Source organism: Arachis duranensis, chromosome 3 (genome assembly GCF_000817695.3).
Source record: "Arachis duranensis cultivar V14167 chromosome 3, aradu.V14167.gnm2.J7QH, whole genome shotgun sequence".
NCBI classification, from domain to species: Eukaryota; Viridiplantae; Streptophyta; class Magnoliopsida; order Fabales; family Fabaceae; genus Arachis; species Arachis duranensis.
The window spans coordinates 42,814,735-42,835,508 of record NC_029774.3 but is presented as its reverse complement, the minus strand read 5'-3'; the positions used below and the strand labels follow the sequence as shown (position 1 = coordinate 42,835,508).

At 34.1% G+C, this 20,774-nt stretch overlaps 1 protein-coding gene across 2 annotated transcripts in view; it reads right to left on the bottom strand.

The window, feature by feature from the left end:
• The window catches only part of LOC107478936 (short-chain dehydrogenase TIC 32 B, chloroplastic), a 78,680-nt gene that overhangs the window by 45,416 nt on the left and 12,490 nt on the right, over window positions 1-20,774 (bottom strand). The gene's annotated exons all lie outside the window — the stretch shown is intronic.

Here is a 20,774-nt window from a genome sequence, read left to right as displayed (position 1 = left end):
AGGAGTAGAAGAAGAAAAGGGGGGGGGGAGGGAGGAGGGCCACCGCAGCCCAGGCTCAGGACTTTACCTGTTTCCTTTTACGCGAGAGAGAAACGTTTTTTTCTTGGGCAAGGAGAGAGAAATGTTTAATTGGAATTTTCGTCATAGCCTCTCTCCTTATTTATAGGAGAATGGAGGTTTAGGTTTGGTTAATGTATTTGGGCTCTTTTGTGTCTGCTCGCCAAAAATGAAAAAAAGACATAAGCCTCTTATGATTATTGAAGCAGCTTGAAGCACCAAGCTGCACACGTATTTTTTCTTTTTGGTATTATTCAAATCGGATGTATGTTTGAAGAAAAAAATAAACTGCAAATCTCGGTAGATTCGATTTGTTTGAAAAAAAATAAACTATAAATTAGAGAGCCTAATTTATATTTTTTATTTTTTATTTTTAAAAATAAAAATCGAACAGCAATTTTTATTTTCGAAAACATAAATCGAACCTTTCGATTAGTTTTGTTTTTTTTTAATCAAAACGAATTCTTCGATTAGACTTTTTATTTTTTTATTTTTTTCCTAAATTTAAAACAGACCCTCTGATTTTTACTAAAATACTACTAACATCATATACATAAAAAGTATCCCTCTTTTCTATAGTATTATATCATTTAACTCTCTCTTCCATATCAATAAATAAAAAGTGCCGAAGAACTCAATGAAGTAAACAATAAAGAAAAATAGAAAATATAAGATTGAATGGGAAAAAAATATAATGTGAAAATAAATAAGTTAGACGTATTGTGAAAAGTAGATGATAAGAAAACGAGAGGCTTTTATAGAGAGACTCAAATGTTGTTTTTAGGGCAAAGTAACGAGGCAATTATCCCCAATTGCCAATGCAACTTGCTCGGGCAACGGACAACGGACAACTCTAAATCCTAAATTTTAAATTATATTAAAAACAAAAAGCGGTAACGACTAATTTTTTTTATATTGATTAAATATATGTGTAATATATTATTATTAAAAAATTTGGTATTTTTTTATATGGTATTTTATTCAAATTGGACGGTACGATTTATTTGATAAAAAAAATAAACTACAAATCGAAGGGTTCGATTTGTTTGACGAAAAAAATAAATTCTAAATCGAAGGATTCGATTTGTATTTTTTATTTTTTTATTTGTTAAAATAAAAATTGAATAGTCTAATTTTAACATTAAATTTTTTTTATTTTTGAAATCACAAATCAGACCGTCCGATTAATTTTGTTTTCTTTTCTTCTAAATCAAAACGGACCGTCCGATTAATTTTATTTTCTTTTTTTTTTAAATCAAAACGGACCGTTCGATTAAAATTTTTATGTTTTTTATTTTTTTCTAAACTCAAAACAGACCTTCCGATCTCTACTAAAATACTATTGACACCACATGTATAAAAAACTTTTCTCTTCTCTATAGTATTGTATCACTCAATCCTCTCCTTCATATCAAAAACAAAAAGCGGTAACTAACTTGAAGATGAGTCACTCCTCTTTTCTCCTTTCAAAGTTCATGGAAGTTTTAAAGCTTAAATCTCAAACTTCAATTTTTTAAAATTTACAAAAGTTTGAAATTTTTCATTTATAAAATACGCAACTTCAATTATTTTTATTCTTTAGTTTCATGAAAAACTTATATCATATAAATATATATATAAATTGATATTCAATATTACATTAATATTTTAAAGCGTTGCTAGTATATCTTCTTTAAAATTTTTACCAACCATTTTATCATTATAAATTATATTATGTTTAGTTAATTTTCTTTTCACCATTTTGTCTTAGATTAATGTTCAATGCATTATAAATTTTAGAAATAATTTTTGTAAATTATAATGTTTTTATCTGCATATCAACTTTTAAAAATATTTTTTTTTTTAATTTTGTATTTATAAATAAATTATTTTCTACTTTAATATATGAATTTTTTTATTATGCAATTCACTTTAACAAAAATAAATTAATTTATAAAAATTTAAACTTGACGCTTGTTATGGTTAAACTCAAACTTTAATTTATTTTGTCATATTATTATATAAATATTAAATTATTCGATTAAACACTTATTTGATTACAAAATGATATTATATGTTACTTTCATATTGGCAATTAAATTTCAGTTACTACACAAATATTATATTTTAGGTAATTGTATATTTTTTTGTTATTTTAAAAATTATTATATAATTTTAAGATCATTTAATTATGTTTATTTTTTTAAAGTATTGTCACTATGGAGAATAATTAATGTTTGTGATAGTCTAAAATTGAGAAATAAAAATACAAAATATTAATATACTGAGTTTTTGAAGTATAAATTTTGAAGAAAATATATATAATTATAATTAATGATCATAATTAAAAGTCTTTATTTTATTTCAATTTGTTTATGACATGTTTATCTTAAATTTTATTTCTTTATTAATTAGTATTTTTTGTATATTAATTGTCATTAATTTATATAAATTAAAATGTATAACTTAAAAAAATAGATATGTGTCTAAAAAATAAAAATATATTTTTTATGTTAGTAAAAAATTTATGTCGCTTTAGCTTATTTTTTTGGCATCATATTTTATATTTTTACTATAATTAAAAGTTAGAGGTAAATTAATAAATATAAATTTGTAAAAAAAATATAATACTTAATGAATTATCACAATCACATTTAAAGGTATTTAAGTTATTTTCATAAAATAAAAGTGATATGCTTCAAAAAATATTTGTATATAATTTACTAACAAATATATGAGATATTTATCATAATTTTTATTTTTAATAAAAATATCACTGTATTAAAGTGAATAAGTGATGCATTGTAAAGATGTATAAATGAGATTTTTATTAAAAATAATTTACAAGATAGTAAACGCAATTTTATTTTAATTTTATCCTTTACATTTAGTTTTAATTTTACTTTTAGAGTTTTAATATTTTCAATTATACCAATAGTGTGAACAACATTAATTATAACTAATCAATTATATTATTTAATTTGAACAAAATGAAATAAACATTAAATTATTTAATAAATAAAAAATAAAATAAATAAAGTTAATTTGAATTATTCTCTTATTATTTTCTATATCTAAGAATCAGAATGTATTTTTATGTATTTTGATTAATAGTTCTTAAAAAAATTACTATTTTATTTACTAACATTTTAAATTTTTTATAATATTTTTATAAAATTTGATTAATAGGTTCTTTTTCACAATATTTTTCGTGAATTTTTTAACAAAAATATATCTTAATTTTTGTCTTTCATCTTTTATATTCATTAATTATACTAATTTTTTTTTACAGTATAATTTTATCAATTACATGCATTATTTTCCTGTCTTTTTTTAAATTATTTTATTACCTTATTTTTAATTATTTATTTTACTTTCACTCATATGTTTATTGTATTTTACTTCATCTTAGTTTCAATTTCATAGATAACTTTTAATTACATAAAATTCAATAGTTTCTTTCAAAACATGCTTAAATATATTATCTATTATATATAATCATTAAGATAAACAAATAAATATAAATTGAATATATAATTTAATTTTAATTTAAACTAAAAACTAAATGAATTGATAGAAAAATAGCAACTAATTTTATTTTTAATTTCTCTATAATTTATTTAAAGGTAAAATCTCTCTATAACCACTAACATCGCCGATAACAAAATTATAAGTCTCTATAAAATAAAAATATATAAAATAAATAATATATATATAATTTTAAAGTTATTAATCATAAATATGGACAAAATTTAAAAAAATTATGGATCAACATGTAATTTTTTAATATTTTTATTTTTATTTTCTAGAATTTTTCAAACTTATCAACATTTAAGTTGTTTATACATCACTTCTCAAAATATTATGATTTCACAAGTTATAATATATGGGGTAAATCACCTTTAATTTATAAACCATTTGCATACCAATTTTACGTATATCCCTCAAAATAAAAAAGGCTATGTGCATGTCTCAATTTACATATCTATGTAATCAAATTTATGGAGTTCGAATTATGTGTTTTCGTAGTAAATCGAATCTATAAGATTCAAATTAATTGGTTGCTATCTATGCTACTAAATCGGATGAAGGAGATTCGATTTACAATGAGTTAGATTGCTACTAAGTGAGTATAAATCGAACCTTATTGCTTCGATTTAGCAAGGACCATATAAATCAAAATGTATAGATTTAATTTAGTAAGGGATGGCATAATTCAAATTTTTTAAATTCAATTTACTTTTGAATCACAATGTCAAGTAATTCGAATTCATTAAATTCGATGTATGTAGAAATGTAAATAGAGACAATTAGGTCATGTTTTTTGGTTTGGGGATTCAGATTATTTTGGGGTGGCTTTGGTTTATCAACGTAAATTAACCTAATATGTGATATTAGTTATTGTTATATATATAAAAAATGTGACTTATTTATGCATTGTTTGGATTAAAAGAATTTGTAGAAAATAAAACGCTGGAGAAAAAAATGGATGGAAAAATTAATTTTTCATTGTTTCGATCAACAAAGAAATTGAATGGAAAACATAAAAGTGTATGTGAATTGTGGTGCTCATGTAAATTTCTTCTTTTCAAAGTTGTGAAAAAATGATGCAGAAATGCAAACATGGATAAAAATACAGAGTTAACATTTGAATTATAATTTATATATAATATATAAAAACATGAATATAACTTTACTCTATTATAATTTTTTCTCTTCTTACTTTTTCTTCCATCAAAGCAAAAAAAAATCTCTAATTTCTTTTCACTTATTTTTTCTTCATCTAAACAACACACAAAAAAATATATTTTTCTTTTCGTTTTTTCCGCTCATTTTCTTTCTTTTCATTTTTCTTTCCTCTTATTTTCTATATTATATCCAAACAATAGTTTAGTGTTTATTCATTTATCTTTTAGTAATATTGTCATAACAAGGATACATGTGACTTTATAAAAATGATATAACCTAAACTTTGATTATATGAAAATTTATTGAGTGGTTAGAATAACTCCACGTCACAAACCAGTGAATGCTAGCTATATGGATGATCACAAAAACAGCCGAAATGGATATTTGCAGGAATTACTCGCGTTTTGGGTCTATATGGGACTCGTGAAATCCTCACGACCTGTCATGCGAAAATGGATGGGGACTAAGGGTGGCAAACGAGCCAAAACCCATCAGGTTGGCTCGCATAACCCGCCAAAAAAGGTAGGTTGGGTTGAAAATTTGAAACCGCCAAACTTAAAAAGCTCACCTACCCCGCACTGCCTAATCCATGGGATTTGGCAGGCTTCGGCGGGACAGGGGCGGGGCAGGCTTCCCCGCTGGGTCAGGTTGTTATTTTGTCAGGACCATTTTTTTTACAAATTTTTATGATGTTATTGATCTACAAGAGGATGAAGATGATAATTGAAGATGTTCTAAGTTATATTTTGGATTATGTTTTATGTTTAATTGATTATAAACTTGAAGATATTTAATTATATATTTTAGACAATACGTCTCATGGAACCTATTAAATATATGCGAATATAAAATTATTAATTTATTCTAATTTATATATACATAAATTCATTTATTGAATTTAGTAACCCTTAATTTCTATCTCCAATTCAAATTTTTCCTTTTTCTTTCAGACTATTTTCAGCCTCGATCCTCTCTCTAACTCACTTTTCTCTACCTCTCAAGTCCGTCACTACGTCGCTCAGTATCGTCCTAAAAAATTATGTTATGTTATTATGTTGGAATATGTTTTTATATTTTCGCCTATTTTCGCCTTTTGAAATGTTATTTTTTATAACGAATATGTTATAAATTGTGTTGAATTATATTGAATTGATTATTTTATAATTATTATATTATATCAAAAGTTTTTAAAGAATATTCGTAGATACTCGAGAAGATCTACGTTCCCTAAGGGGTAATTAAACAGGAACTTACAATGACAGAGAATGAATAGGGGAATTTTCATTGAATAGGAGTGAGGGATAGGAAGGGGGCTTCTTACACTTCCCTGAGTACTCATTACCATATCTAACTAGCAACAGAGATCCAATCTGCACCGATTTAACAGAGGACGCGTGGACTTCATCTGCATTGGGCCTTTAAGTAATGAACTACTAAGTCAGATTTGGGACCCTAACAATGAATTTTAGTTTATCTTGCTTGCATTGAGGTCTTACTAGGCCCAAATATATCTTGGATTAATATTTTAAGTCATTGTTATAGCAAATACTATACTATTTAATATTATAACACTTAATATATGTAAAAGTTAGATATATTTACAAAACATTTTTTAATTCACATTAAAAATTTAATTATCTCTTTTTTAGTTTTAAATATTATTTTTTAATATAACAAAAAAGTAAAAATAACAATAATCACTCACATAATTAAAATAGATTATCTTAAGTTGTGGCTGCTTAGCTGAGATGAGAATTAAGCGAAAAGATGGCAGTGGCAAGTGGTACGTGTCTCGGTTTTTGGACAACCATAACCATGAGCTCGTAGCTGGGAAGTATGTCGACTATTTGAGGTCGCATAGGGGCTATCTGATGTTGAAATTGCTCATCTGACTAGCTTGAGGGAGGTCGGTATAAGCATACCAAAAATATATCAGTCATTTGCTGCACATGTTGGCGATTTTAACCTCGTCAGGTTCACTAAGCAAGACATGTATAACGAGGTTAGAAAGCAAAGAAGCTTGCAGAATGGGGATGTTAATGCAGCAGTTCGCTATTTGGAAGGTGTATAAAAGTAATAATAAAGCTTATTAATTAAGTTAATTATATAATTAAAAAATTATTAAAAAATTTTAAATAATAATAAAAAATAAGATCACTATTTTCATATATTACAAAATTTATGAAAAAATTTTGGATAATAAATCAATCCTCAATAGATTATACATTAATTCTGTCAAAAAAATAAATAATCAATACATTGGATATTATTATTTACGTACTAATATAATATATATTATCAATTATTAAGTTTATAATTAACTTTTAACCCAATTTTTGGTAATTAAAATTTAAATGGATGAAATTATTAAATGTTGAATATTTTGCATCTAATCAATTTATTTATTTTTATTGAAATTAAAAAAGGATGAATTGTTAATAAATTCTAAATTTAAATTTAAATTTGAGTAAGAAAATAAAAAAATATTTTAAATTTTATCTCACTAACCAGAATTAATTTTATGATAAGAAATTACTTTGTACATTATATATATTATAGGATAGTATGGTTATTTGCTATTTTTTAATGGAAATTGTTACGGTAGGTAACCGGAGATTATTGGATTGGATGGCGTTGGTTGGCCCAATCGCTTAGAAGAGGAGGACTTCGAGTGGGTTTGCACCTTGAGAGCCTCCGTCCGACTTGTGGGCGTGAAAGAATGGGGGGTGGTACCTGCAAAGACACTCCGATGCCTAAGTTAGCAAGGGTGTAAGCAGGTCTGGAGAGTATTGGGACTTAGAGATACCTGAGGGGTGTCAGTGTATTTTATAGTGGTGAGCCAATAACCACCGTTGGAGTAGTGCCACTTTTCTAGGGCGTTAACCGTCCCTTTATCTTAGGGAAGTTAAGATATGGCTTATGGAAGTGGTTAGAGAGATTCTTGGGGCAGTTACTCATTTGAATGAGTGCTTATCTGCCAACTAATCCTCGTTCCCGACTTTCTTAGAACAGGTCGTGACGAGCACCGACTTCGTATACGAAGATTGGTGCTAGGTGAGGTCCAATCCCTTGGATTAGGCCTTTCGCTTTGGACCTGGGCCTTTACTATTGGGTCAGGGTATGAACAGTGCCCCTACTCGAGCCCAAATTCTTTTCAAGATCTGGGTTCGAGTATTCTACTCGGGTTCGTAGCCGACTTTTTGGCAGACCGACGTGATGTTCTGAAACCGACGTGACTTTTCGTGACCTTTTGGTTCTGACAGTTACATCTATTCAAGCGTCGCGTCCGTTAGGGATGTGCGTAGGGATTGATGGTCTTGGTAACGGTGCATTCTTATTAATGACTGCTCCTTTTTTTACCATTATGTCCCTAAAGTATTTATAAATACTTTCCCTCACTTTCGTTGTTTTGTTTCTGTGATTTTTCAAATCTCTTCTTCATTTGCTCGTGTTGTATTCTTGTGTTCGAAGGCTTCTACTTTCTCCAACCTTATTTTCAGATAAAGGTTAGTCTTTTCTTCTTCTGTAGTCATGCTTTCTATTTGCATGTTTTGTTTTGTAGATAGGTTGGTTTGTAGACTTCTGTTTGGTTCTTCATTCCCCCCTCTAGAGACCGTGTTTTTTATTTTTCTTTTCTTTTTCCTTTGTAGGTTTTCTCACCTCCTTAAGAAAAGAAATGGCTTCCGTGGATTGGGTTGACGTTACTGTCCTAGGGGAAGAACCTTCAGTCGATACTGAATTTATTACCCACCTTCGCACTCGCCACAGAATTTGTACTTCAGAGGAAGATGAGCCGAAGTATGAGTTGGTAGTCCCGGGTCCAGAAGATCGGGTTTGCCATGGGAGGGCCAATGGAATGGCCCCTCATTTCTTTTTTATGTATGAGTGCATGATCACCCGTTTGGGTGTTTTTCTTCCTTTTTCAAGTTTTGAAATGTCTGTGTTGCGTCACTGCCGAGTTGCCCCTACCCAGCTTCACCCCAACTCTTGGAGTTTTTTGAAAATTTATCAATTTATTAGCCAGGCCTTGGAGTTCCCTACTTCTTTGAGGATTTTCTTCCATCTCTTCCATATGACCAAGCCCTTCAGTGGGCTAAATAATAAGCAACAATGGGTGTCTTTCCGAGCCATACAAGGTCGGAGAGTCTTCACCCTCTTTGACAAATCCTTCCATGACTTTAAAAATTATTTTTTCAAAGTTCAAGCTGTAGAAAGCCACCATCCTTTTTTCTTGGATGAGAGTTCTTCGCCTCGCTTTCCGTTGTACTGGTTGGAGGCCTCCCCTTGTGAGAAATATAGCCTGGACGACCTAGATGAGGTGGAGGCGGCCATTGTGGGGTTCCTCCGAGAAGTGTGGGGGAGGGCCCCATATTTGGACACCAAGAATTTTCTCCAGGGGTCTCTGACCTTTGTCCAGGCACAGCTAGGGCTGGAAGTGAGTCAAGCCAGCTCATAAGCCAGCTCGAGCTCGGCTCGTTAATAGCTCGATAAGCTAAGCTCGTGAGCTGGTGAGCCAAGCTTGAGCCTGCAATTGAGCTCATAAATTAAATGAGCCGAGCTTGAGCTTGGATAAGCTCAGCTCATTAGCTCATGAGCTGGCTCGATTATATATATATATAGACACACACACACACACACATATCCTATATGCATTTAATCTATACTTTTAATATTATATAATATATATATATATATATTAATGATCTTAATTATTTAAAATTTTATATTTATTTTTAATATATAATTTTAGTGTACAATATAAATACAATTTATTTATATAAAATTATAGATTATGTATTTATGTTTCTATTATTTGAGCCAGCTCATAAGCTTGAGCCAGCTCGTGAGCTTTTGGTGAGCCGAGCTTGAGCTTAAGAAATAGGCTCGATTGTTAATGAGCCGAGCCGTGAGCCAAGCTCAATTTTGGTGAGCCGAGCTTGAGCTTGGTCTAGCTCGGCTCAGCTCGGCTCACTTCCAGCCCTAGGCACAACTAGGTAGCTTTTATTTGTTTGTTAGATTTTCGACTTGTCTGACTTGTTTTTCCGACTTGTCTAATCTATTGGCTATTACTTTGGCTTTTCAGAGATGGCGAAGAAGAATGCTCAAGAATCTTACCAGAGAGTCCAGGAGGCCAAAGCGAGGTCTCGGGCCAGGACTGGCGGCACCAGGGAAATCATCTCCCCTCATCCTCCTCCTCCTCGGAACACGGGGACTCTCTCTCAACCCATAGTGATTTCCTCTTCAGCTTCATCTCAGTCGCCCCCTCCGCCCGACCTTCTCCTGAGCCAGAGAAGAAGAAGCGCAAGACTTTAGAGTCTGGCTCTTCTTTTGAAGGCGAGGTTAAGGCGGATGCTCTTGCATTCGTCCGAAAGAACATCTACCCCCATGCTCGCATAAGCATGAACGATGTTTCTGTTCGGAACCACCTTACCTCTCTGGCTGAGGAGAGTCTTCGGGCGGCTGGGGTCTGTACTAAATTCTTAGATATTTTTGAGAAGACTCCTCTCAGCTCCTTGGGTTCAACCTCCAAGGTTGAGGAGCTGGAAGGAAGGCTTCTCATATATCAAGAGCATGAGAAGGAGTTGAAGGAGGAGGTCGCCAAGCTGAGGGAGGAGAGGGATGGCCTTCGGGAGAAGGAGAGTAAGTTGCAAGCCCAATGCAACATGGAGGTAGGCTTGAGGAAAACGGCACAAGAGAGCTACCAAAGTTTATTTGAAGATCTTGTGTCTGTGAAGAATGATATGCTGAATTCTCGGAAGGCATATATCGAGTTGGAGGACTCTATTACCGATGGCGCCGAGGAGTCTTGGAGGATCTTTTTGGACCAGGTCAGAGTCATTGCTCCCGACTTGGATCTTTCTCCTTTGGATCCTGACAAAGTCGTCATCGACGGTGCCATCGTTGTTCCCCCTGCTCCCGAGGTCGTCAGTGAATCGGACTTGAAGACTCGGGGGCAAAGACTTATTGAGTCTCCTCCTCGTGGAAAGGATGCTCCGAGTTCTTCAAAGCCTCAAGGCTCCTCCTCTCCTTCTCTCCCTGGTCCTAATAATGCTCCTGGATCTGATGGTGGCCCGACTCTCTACCTTCCTAGTCTTGGCGAAAAATGATTGGCTATATGGGGGCCCGGCCTGTGGGTCCCCCTTTTTTTAAACTCTTTAATATTATTTTGTCTTGTGGTGGTAGTTACTGAACAATTTCTTCTGGCTTTTTAACGCCGTAAACAAAATATTTCAAAGTACCCCTTTTTTGGATAGGGGTTTTTATATTTAACGAAAGAAATACCCTTTTTTGGATAAGGGTTCAAGTTACCTTCTGCATGCTTTTTCTGGCTTTAGTTCTATAGAAAATATCCCTTTTTGATCTTTTCTTTCTTTAAAACCTTTACTCAGTTGTCTGTCTCTCTGGGTTCCTTTTTCTCTAAGGATTCGGGACAGCTTTTGGCTTTGATATTTTTTGATAGGTTTTTGAATCTCCCTTTGGGGTATTCTTTATACTCAATTTCAGAATTAAGTTCCTATGTCTTAGGTTATTCTTGCGATGCGTTTTTATTCTACTCGATTTTACCCTCGACTTATGAGTCGGAGATTGTCTCAAGTTTCTTACGATCAACTTTTATAACCTCTTTACACTGACTTGTACCTCGTCGTTTTATCCTGACGACCATCTAGGTCGGTTCATGGGACTTTCACGTTTTGTCGAGCTTAAGTCGGCGCGTTTCGTAGAGAAAAAAACAAAAAAGGAATTTATGAGAGATATCGTAAATGAAAAAAGATCTTTATTTATTGGGAAGGGTACCTTTATTGCTACTAAGGGTTTTATAATCTATTCCCCCTTAGCCCCTACTATGATGCCTCGTTAAAAATCCTTCTTCAGAAAAAACCCTTTAACTTTTGGGAAAAAATCATGAAGTTTGGGAAAAGAGTACATCAGGGAGTAGAGTTCGCTTTTAACTATAGTACCTTTCCAAGTTACAAGCATGCCACGACCTCGGTAACTCGGTGCCGTTCAGGTCGGTTACTTTATAATAACCTTTCCCTAAGACCTCGCTAACTTTGTAAGGTCCCTTCCAATTTGCAGCGAGCTTTTCTTCCCCTGATTTATTGACTCCAATGTCATTTCTGATCAAGATCAAATCGTTTGGGACAAAGCTCCTTCGAATGACTTTCTTGTTGTACCTTGTGGTCATCCTTTGCTTCAATGCTTCTTCTCTTATCTGGGCTTGTTCTCGGACTTCGGGGAGCAAATCAAGCTCTTATTTGTGCCCCTGTATATTTCCGATCTCATCATGGAGAATTACCCTTGGGCTTTGCTCATTGATTTCTATTGGTATCATGGCTTCTACGCCGTAGACTAGTCGGAAGGGTGTTTCCCCAGTAGCAGATTGTGGCGTCATCCGATAAGCCCATAGTACTTGTGGGAGTTCTTCTGTCCAGGCTCCTTTTACTTCTTGTAGTCTTTTCTTCAATCCTGCCAGTATGACTTTGTTGGCTGTCTCGACTTGTCCATTGGCTTGTGGATGTTCCACTGAGGTGAACTGGTGTTTGATCTTCATGCTGGCCACCAAGCTTCTGAAGGTAGAGTCGGTGAACTGGGTTCCGTTATCTGTAGTGATGGAATAAGGGATTCCATAACTTGTGATGATATTTTTGTAGAGGAAACCTCCGACTTCTTTGGGCTGTGATTGTAGCCAGGGGTTCTGCTTCTATCCACTTTGTGAAGTAATCGATTCCCACAATTAGATATTTGACTTGTCCTGGCGCTTGGGGAAAGGGACCTAACAAATCCATTCCCCATTTTGCAAAGGGCCATGGAGAAGTTATACTGATTAGCTCCTCGGGGGGAGCCACGTGGAAATTTGCATGCATTTGGCATGGTTGACATTTCTTCACAAATTCCATGGCATCTTTCTGCAAGGTCGGCCAATAGAATCCAGCTCGGATTACTTTTCTGGCCAGTGACCTTGCTCCGAGATGATTTCTGCAGATCCCACTATGAACTTCCTCCAACACCTCGGTGATTCTTGAGGTCGGTACGCACTTTAACAATGGTGTTGATATCCCCCTTCTGTAGAGAATATTTTTTACCATGGTATAGTGTTGTGCTTTCCTCCGGATTTTCTTAGCCTCTTTTTCCTCTTTCGGGAGGATGTCAAATTTCATATATTCGACCAAGGGGTTCATCCATCCGAGGTTTAATCCGACTACCTCAAGGACCTCTGGTTTGTCTTCTATTTTTACCACTAAGGGTTCCTGGAGAGTTTCTTGGATCAGGCTTCTGTTATTCCCTCCTGGCTTCGTACTAGATAACTTGGATAGGGCGTCTGCTCTGCTATTCAGATCCCGAGTTATATGTTTGACCTCGGTCTTCACAAAGCACCCAAGGTGCTCCAGAGTTTTTTCCAAGTACTTCTTCATATTTGGGTCCTTTGCCTGATACTCTCCACTTATTTGGGAGGTCACTACTTGTGAGTCGCTGTATATCATCACCTTTGTGGCACCGACTTCTTCTGCCAGCTTCAATCCAACAATCAGGGCTTCATACTCTGCCTGATTATTTGAAGCTGGGAATTCAAATTTGAGGGAAACCTCTATTTGGGTTCCTCTTTCATCTACCAATATTATGCTTGCACCGCTTCCCGTCTTATTTGAGGATCCATCTACATAGAGTTCCCATGTAGTTGGTTTTTCCTCTTGGTCTCCTGCGTATTCTGCAATGAAGTCGGTGAGGCATTGGGCTTTAATTGCCGTCCGAGTTTCATACTTCAAGTCGAACTCGGAGAGCTCTATTGCCCATTGAACCATTCTCCCTGCAACATCCGTTTTTTGGAGGATTTGCTTCATGGGTTGGTTCGTGCGGACTCTTATTGTATGAGCTTGAAAGTAAGGTCGTAGCCTTTGTGAGGCTACCACTAAGGAGTAGGCAAACTTCTCTAGTTTGTGGTACCTTAGCTCGGGGACTTGTAGAACTTTGCTGATGAAATACACTGGGTGCTGCCCGACCTCGTCTTCTCTTATCAAGGCTGACGCGACAGCCTTGTCTGCTACAGATAAGTATAGGACGAGGTCTTCTCTAGTTACAGGTCGGGTCAGAATCGAAGGTTGGCTTAAGAATCTTTTGAACTCCTGGAATGCCTCCTCGCATTCAGGGGTCCATTCAATTTGATATCCCTTTCTCAATAAGGAGAACAATGGAAGGGATTTTAGTGCTGATCCTGCCAAAAATCTGGAGAGTACTGCAAGTCGACCATTTAGCTGTTGGACCTCTCTTAAACAAGTCGGACTTTTCATTTCCAAGATAGCTTTACACTTATCGGGATTGGCTTCAATCCCTCTTTGTGTCAACATGAACCCTAGAAATTTTCCAGCTTCCACTGCGAAGGTACACTTTGCGGGATTTAGTCTCATCCCGTGTAACCTTATGGTGTCAAAGACTCGTGAGAGGTCTGATAAGAGGTCGACTTCTTTCTTAGTTTTTACCAGCATGTCGTCGACGTAGATTTCCATTAGGCTCCCCAGGTGAGAGGCAAACACCTTATTCATTAATCTTTGATATGTGGCCCCTGCATTTTTCAATCCAAATGGCATGACCACGTAGCAGAAATTAGCTCTGGGTGTGATGAATGATGTCTTCTCCTGGTCTGGCTCGTACATCGGGATTTGGTTATACCCCGAGCTGGAGTCTACTAGGGTATCAATGTTTGGTAACGGGTATGGGTCCTTGGGACATGCATTATTTAAATCGGTATAGTCGACACACATTCTCCATTTGCCATTTTGTTTTTTGACTAGCACTACATTGGCTAGCCATGTTGGGTACTTGACTTCTCTGATGAAGCCGGCTTCTAGGAGTGCCTGTACCTGTTCTTCTACTACTAGGGCTCGTTCAGGGCCGAGCTTGCGTCTTCTTTGTTGTACAGGTCGAGACCCCGGGTAAACCGAGAGCTTGTGGGACATGAGTTCGGGGTCTATCCCAGGCATGTCAGAGGCCTTCCAGGCAAAGAGGTCGGAGTTGTCTCTTAGGAGCTTGGTCAACCCTTGTTTTAGGGTTTCTCCTAGATTGGCTCCTATGTGAGTGTTTTTTCCTTCCTCTTCACCTACCTGTATCTCCTCGGTTTTTCCTTCTGGCTGTGGTCGCAACTCTTCTCTGGCCCTTGCACCACCGAGCTCTATTGTGTGTACCTCCCTGCCTTTTCCCCTCAGGTTTAAGCTTTTGTTGTAGCATTTCCTTGCCAATTTCTGATCTCTCCTCACCGTTGCTATTCCCGCTGATGTCGGAAATTTCATACAAAGGTGGGGAGTGGATACCACTGCTCCGAGTCAATTAAGGGTGGCTCTGCCGATTAAAGCATTATATGCTGACCCCACATCGATGACTATGAAGTCTATACTCAGAGTCTTTGATTTTTCCCCTTTCCCAAAAGTGGTGTGGAGGGGCAAAAATTCCAGTGGCCTTATTGGCGTGTCGCCTAGTCCGTACAGGGTGTCGGGATAGGCTCTTAACTCTTTCTCATCCAACCCTAGCTTGTCGAAAGTGGGCTTGAAAAGGATATCCGCCGAGCTTCCTTGATCTACTAAGGTTCTGTGGAGATGGGCATTTGCTAGGATCATAGTTATTACCACTGGATCATCGTGACCAGGAATTATTCCTTGCACATCTTCTTTTGTGAATGAAATGGTAGGGAGGTCGGACGACTCTCCTCCGACCTGGTAGACTCTTTTGAGATGCCTCTTACGAGAGGACTTGGTGAGGCCCCCTCCTGCAAACCCTCCTGAGATCATATGTATATGTCTCTCCGGAGTCTGCGGTGGCGGGTCTCTTCTATCTACATCATCTCACTTTCTTTTTCCATGACCATCCGACCTTTCTATGAGATATCTGTCAAGCCGACCTTCTCTAGCCAGCTTTTTTATCACATTCCTAAGGTCGTAACAGTCATTTGTGGAGTGACCATATATTTTATGGTACTCACAGTTAGGGCTGGGCATGGTTTGAATTTTTATAAATCCAAACTGGATCCATTTCAGAACCAGTTTTATGGTTCATGAAACCAAACCAGAACTGGATTGAAGAGAGAAACCGATTTTAAACTGATTTGGAAAAATAAAAACCGATTTTAAACCGGTTTTAGAATTTAAATCCAGTTTTATTTATAAACCGGTTTTAAATCCAGTTTTACGTATAAAACCGGTTTTTAATCCAATTTTACATATAAAACCGGTTTTAAATCCATTTTTTAAAATCCAAATCTAAAATCTGGTTTTTTTAAAAAATCCAAATCTAAAATCCGATTTTTTTTATAAAATCCAGTTTTAAAACCAGATTTTTTAACCAAAAATTCAGTTTTAAAACCAGATTTTTTAACCAAAAATTTAGTTTTAAAACCAATTTTTGAAAATCCAGTTTTAAAACCAGTTTCTTTAAACAAAATCCAATTTTAAAACTAGTTTTTAAAAATTCAATTTTCAAACTAGATATTTTAACAAAAAATTCACTTTTAAAACCCGTTTTTAGAAATTCAATTTTCAAACCATAATTTTTTTAAAAGTAAAATTAATACTAAAGTCATTTTAAAGTATATAGATTCATTACAACTAGAATTTGGTTCTTTATAAATCTAATGACAATAGCTAATCTATATAACATTTAATCATTCTCAAGACATCAAAAGAATACCACTAAAAAATCTCTCTAAAACAACAACCACAAAGTATCAAAAGATGCCAAGTTGCCAACAAAATCATCAAACAACCACAACCTTTGAGGAAAATATATCTGCAAATAACAAAATATACCTTTGTCATTTTAAAACAAATCTTTGAATGAAAGTATTAAACCAAATGAGAATATTAAGCATACCTAGTCATCATCAAGATTATCAATTGATGCCGCCATAGAATAAGCACCATCATTAGAGGAAAATATATCTGCCAAGGGAATCAAATTAATTATCAAGTCTATATTCAACAACTTTTAATTGGTAACTAATACCTAAATTCTAAAATAGAAAGATAACAAAAACAAAAATAAAATAAAATGAGAAGAAATATGAAATAATTTTTATACCTTAATCAACTTGTTGAAGAACTTCACCATCATCATCTAAAGCAGAGAAAAGATCTTCCTTAAGCCAATCTCCTGTGCAGACTAAGGCTTCTACCATTCTAGGTGTTAAGGAACTGCGGTATGGATCGAGGACTCTTCCTCCAGTACTAAATGCAGACTCCGAAGCTACCGTAGAAACAGGTATAGCTAATACCTCATGAGCCATATTTCCAAGAATTGGAAATCGGGTTGAGTTGACCTTCCACCAGTTTAGTATATCGAACTTATGGGAGTATGGCTCGCATTCTTCTTGTAAATATCTATCAAGTTCAGATCTTGTATTTGTTCTACGACCGGTTGCTTGCAGAAAAAAGCCCATGCCATGAAGATCGGTGTTAATGTTGTTGGCTTGAACATCTTGCGTATCAGCTTCACTTGCTTCCTCAGAACTTTGGTATTGCTGATAAAGTAACTTTATGCACTTGGATAACTTTGACTTCAATTCGCCTCCTTTTTCTTCTCCAAAGAAGTAATGCAAGAAATAATTGACATACTCAATCTTTTGCATTGGATTAAGTACGATAGCAATCAATAACAACATATTCACCGAATCAGGATTGCCCCAATACTTCTCATACTTAACCCTCATCCTTTCTGCCATTGACATAGTACTAAAATCAACAGAATCACAAGAATGACGAATAAATCGTCCAATTGCAAATACTTCCTTCATATACATATCACTGGTAACATATAAGGTACCAGAAACACGTATAGTGGCATCACTGAACACTCGCAAAAATGGTACAATGGACTCAGCATACTCCCAGTCTGAATCAGAAGGAACACCTTTCCCTTTTCCTCCATTCATCTCTCCTTTATAGGTATTATCTTTCAAAGCAAGCAACTCAAATGCTTTGCGATGCTTCAAAGCTACCTCTAACATTTGTAGGTAGAGTTCCACCTAGTCTCAACATCCATGCAAGGCAAGCCTTTATATTGGATTTTTTCTAGTTCAACACACTTTTGAAACCTACTAGCTCTAGATGGAGAAGATCTAACATACTTTACTGCACTACGAATCCTCAAGACCGATTCATCAATCTCTTTCAACCCCTCTTTTTACAATTATGTTTATAATATGTGCACAACACCTCATATGAATAAATTCACCATTCAAAATAATGCTATTCCAAGAATTCAATCGCTGCTTCAGATATTTAATTGCAACATCATTAGACGAGGCATTATCAACTGTCACACTAAAGACCCGATTCAAATTCCAATTATTTAAACAAGATTCAATTGTTGCTCCTATAACCTCTCCTGAATGACTTGTCACTTGACAAAAATTAAGTATTTTTTTATGTAATTTCCAATCCAAATCAATAAAGTGTGCTATCAAACTCATATAAGTAAAATTTTGAATTGAAGTTCAAGTGTCAGTGGTTAGACATACTCTACCACAATTTGCCGAAAGAAAATCTTGCAACTTCATCTTCTCTTCAGCATAAAGAGCTCCAATGTCACGTGCTAATGTAGTCCGTGAAGGAACTTTGAATCTTGCTTGTAGGGCATGCACAAATTTTTGGAATTTTGGGCTTTCAACGAAGCGAAATGGTAGCTCTTCCCCAATAAACATTTCCACAAGTGCCCTTCGAGTCTCCTCTTGGTCAAATTTAGAAGCACTGGGTGAATTTAAAACACCACGCTCATCTATAGTCGGTGTGGTCGTTGTTTTTCTTCTTTTGTTTGAATCCTTATTAGGATTTTGCTTGCATCTTCTCAAATGACCACCCATTGAGCTGGTTCCATTCCCATATTGTATTAAGCTACCACAATATTTGCATTTAGCCTTCTTCTCGGTAGCATTCTCCACATCAAAATGATCCCAGACAACTGACCGATTCTTACGAACACCTGACGGTGGAGAAGATGGTTGAGTGTTAGCAGACATCCCTGCTGCTTCAATATTACTGTTTTCAGTCATCTTGCTCTGCATATAAAGCAAGGTGTACATAACTCAAAATTTGGTGTCAAACATGCTAAAATTAACACAAACTAATCCAAATTCAAGCTTGCATCAGAACACAAAAGTAAAGACAATAAATAAATTGTTTTGTACAAAATCTAAGAAAAAAAACCAAACAACAGCCACATTTTTCTATCACATCACAATACAAAATAAAGTTTTACAATTCAGGAATATGTTACTTCTGCACTCTACCAATTCTATATTTTAAGAGCCTCCAGTACGATGATCATGCCACAAAGAAAAAGATGCAAAACCTAATATTGTCAAGGGTTACTAAAAAAAGATAAGATCCTAAGAGAAGTCTTGCGTACTAAGTTTCAACAATTTCTTTAAATTAACATTGGATTAATGTATCCACAAATAACATCTCAATTTTCCTACCAACATCGTATAGACAATAACCAAACAAAAAATTTTGAAAGGAAAATAAATTAGCGTTATATCTTGCCAACATTCATAATGAATAACTGGACATATTTTTCTCAAATACATGAAACAGTAGTGCAATTTTCAATGCAAATATATCTAAGCAAAAACTTCTAAGAGAATATTCAATGTGATTTTGATCAATTGTCTGATTGAAAATCATTATATAAGTATTTTGTATTAATGCCAAAAATAAAATTATATTCAAAGCGTATAATATAAGTAGCCTAACTTATAAATACACCAATAACTAATTTCGACTTGAATGTAAAAAGATTTAGACCAAAATTTATTGCAAGAATAAAAGAATTCTGATCATAAATAATAAATAATCTATTACTAATTCCTTTTTTCATTATTAATTCTTCACTTGCAATTTTTCCTCCATCCTTTGATCATTTATATCAAGAACTAACTCTGTTATTTCTTTAACAAGATCAACAATGACACTATCAAATCTTCATTAGATGTTGCATGTAAACTGCCTTAAGAACATTGCTTAATTTTCCATATATAAAGAGACAAAGCTTATTAGAACACTTCTTGATCTTTCTTAGCTTACAGCTTCAGGATTTCTAAATAAATAAATATTTAATTTCTTTGACTTCAAAGACTATTCCTTGCAATCTATGTTCTATGCAAAGATTTTAGAGTCTCCTCTAATGAATTTCTTCTCACATCTACATAAAGTTCACATCCTACTTCAGTTAAGAAGAATAAAGGGTATGTGCTTTGCAAAGTAAACATGTACTGATCTGCTCCAGCAGCCAGCCAATCTTTTTGATACATCATCAACATGATTTGGATAGAGAAATGAAAGAACTTCAAAAAAGTTAGAACTTCTGACATCTTTCACGGATAGTAAAATAATCTTCAAGGTTCAATTATATTTTTAAAGCAAACACAAATAAATAAAAAAATAATGAACAACAACAAAAGGCAAAACTACAAAAGCATATATATAGATAAAATCACATATTCAGAAGATCAATTAAACATTCGCCATAACATAATCAAGCACAAATCCAGCAACACAAACTAAACTAATACAGCTTCATAATTTCAGTTTATATATCATATGATTGAGCTTCTAACTACCCTAACCTTTATTCTTAGTAGCTGATTTCTCTTAGTATAATTCTCTTGGTCTTAAATCACAAAGGATCTCGAAATCCATTGTTAACCATTACTAAAAATTTTGCAATTTGCATCCATATATTTCTGTTTAGCTTTGACAGGGAATAAAATACTGCTAAAAATCAACTATCAACTATTTTTGACGAAGCATAAACAATAGGAATATGAATAAAGCTTCTCTTTCTACGTGTGCATGCTCTCAATTATTCTAATGGGACACTTGCCACTCAACAAAATTGTGTGTAGTGTGACTTAAATTTAATTTATATTGTCTAATATGAAATTTGAGTTAACAAAATAAGATTACTCACATAAATATTTTTATATAAATATAATTATTAAAATATTAACATGTATTATATTAAATAATTTTAAAAAATATCTAAAATAAAATATTAAGTGACTAATA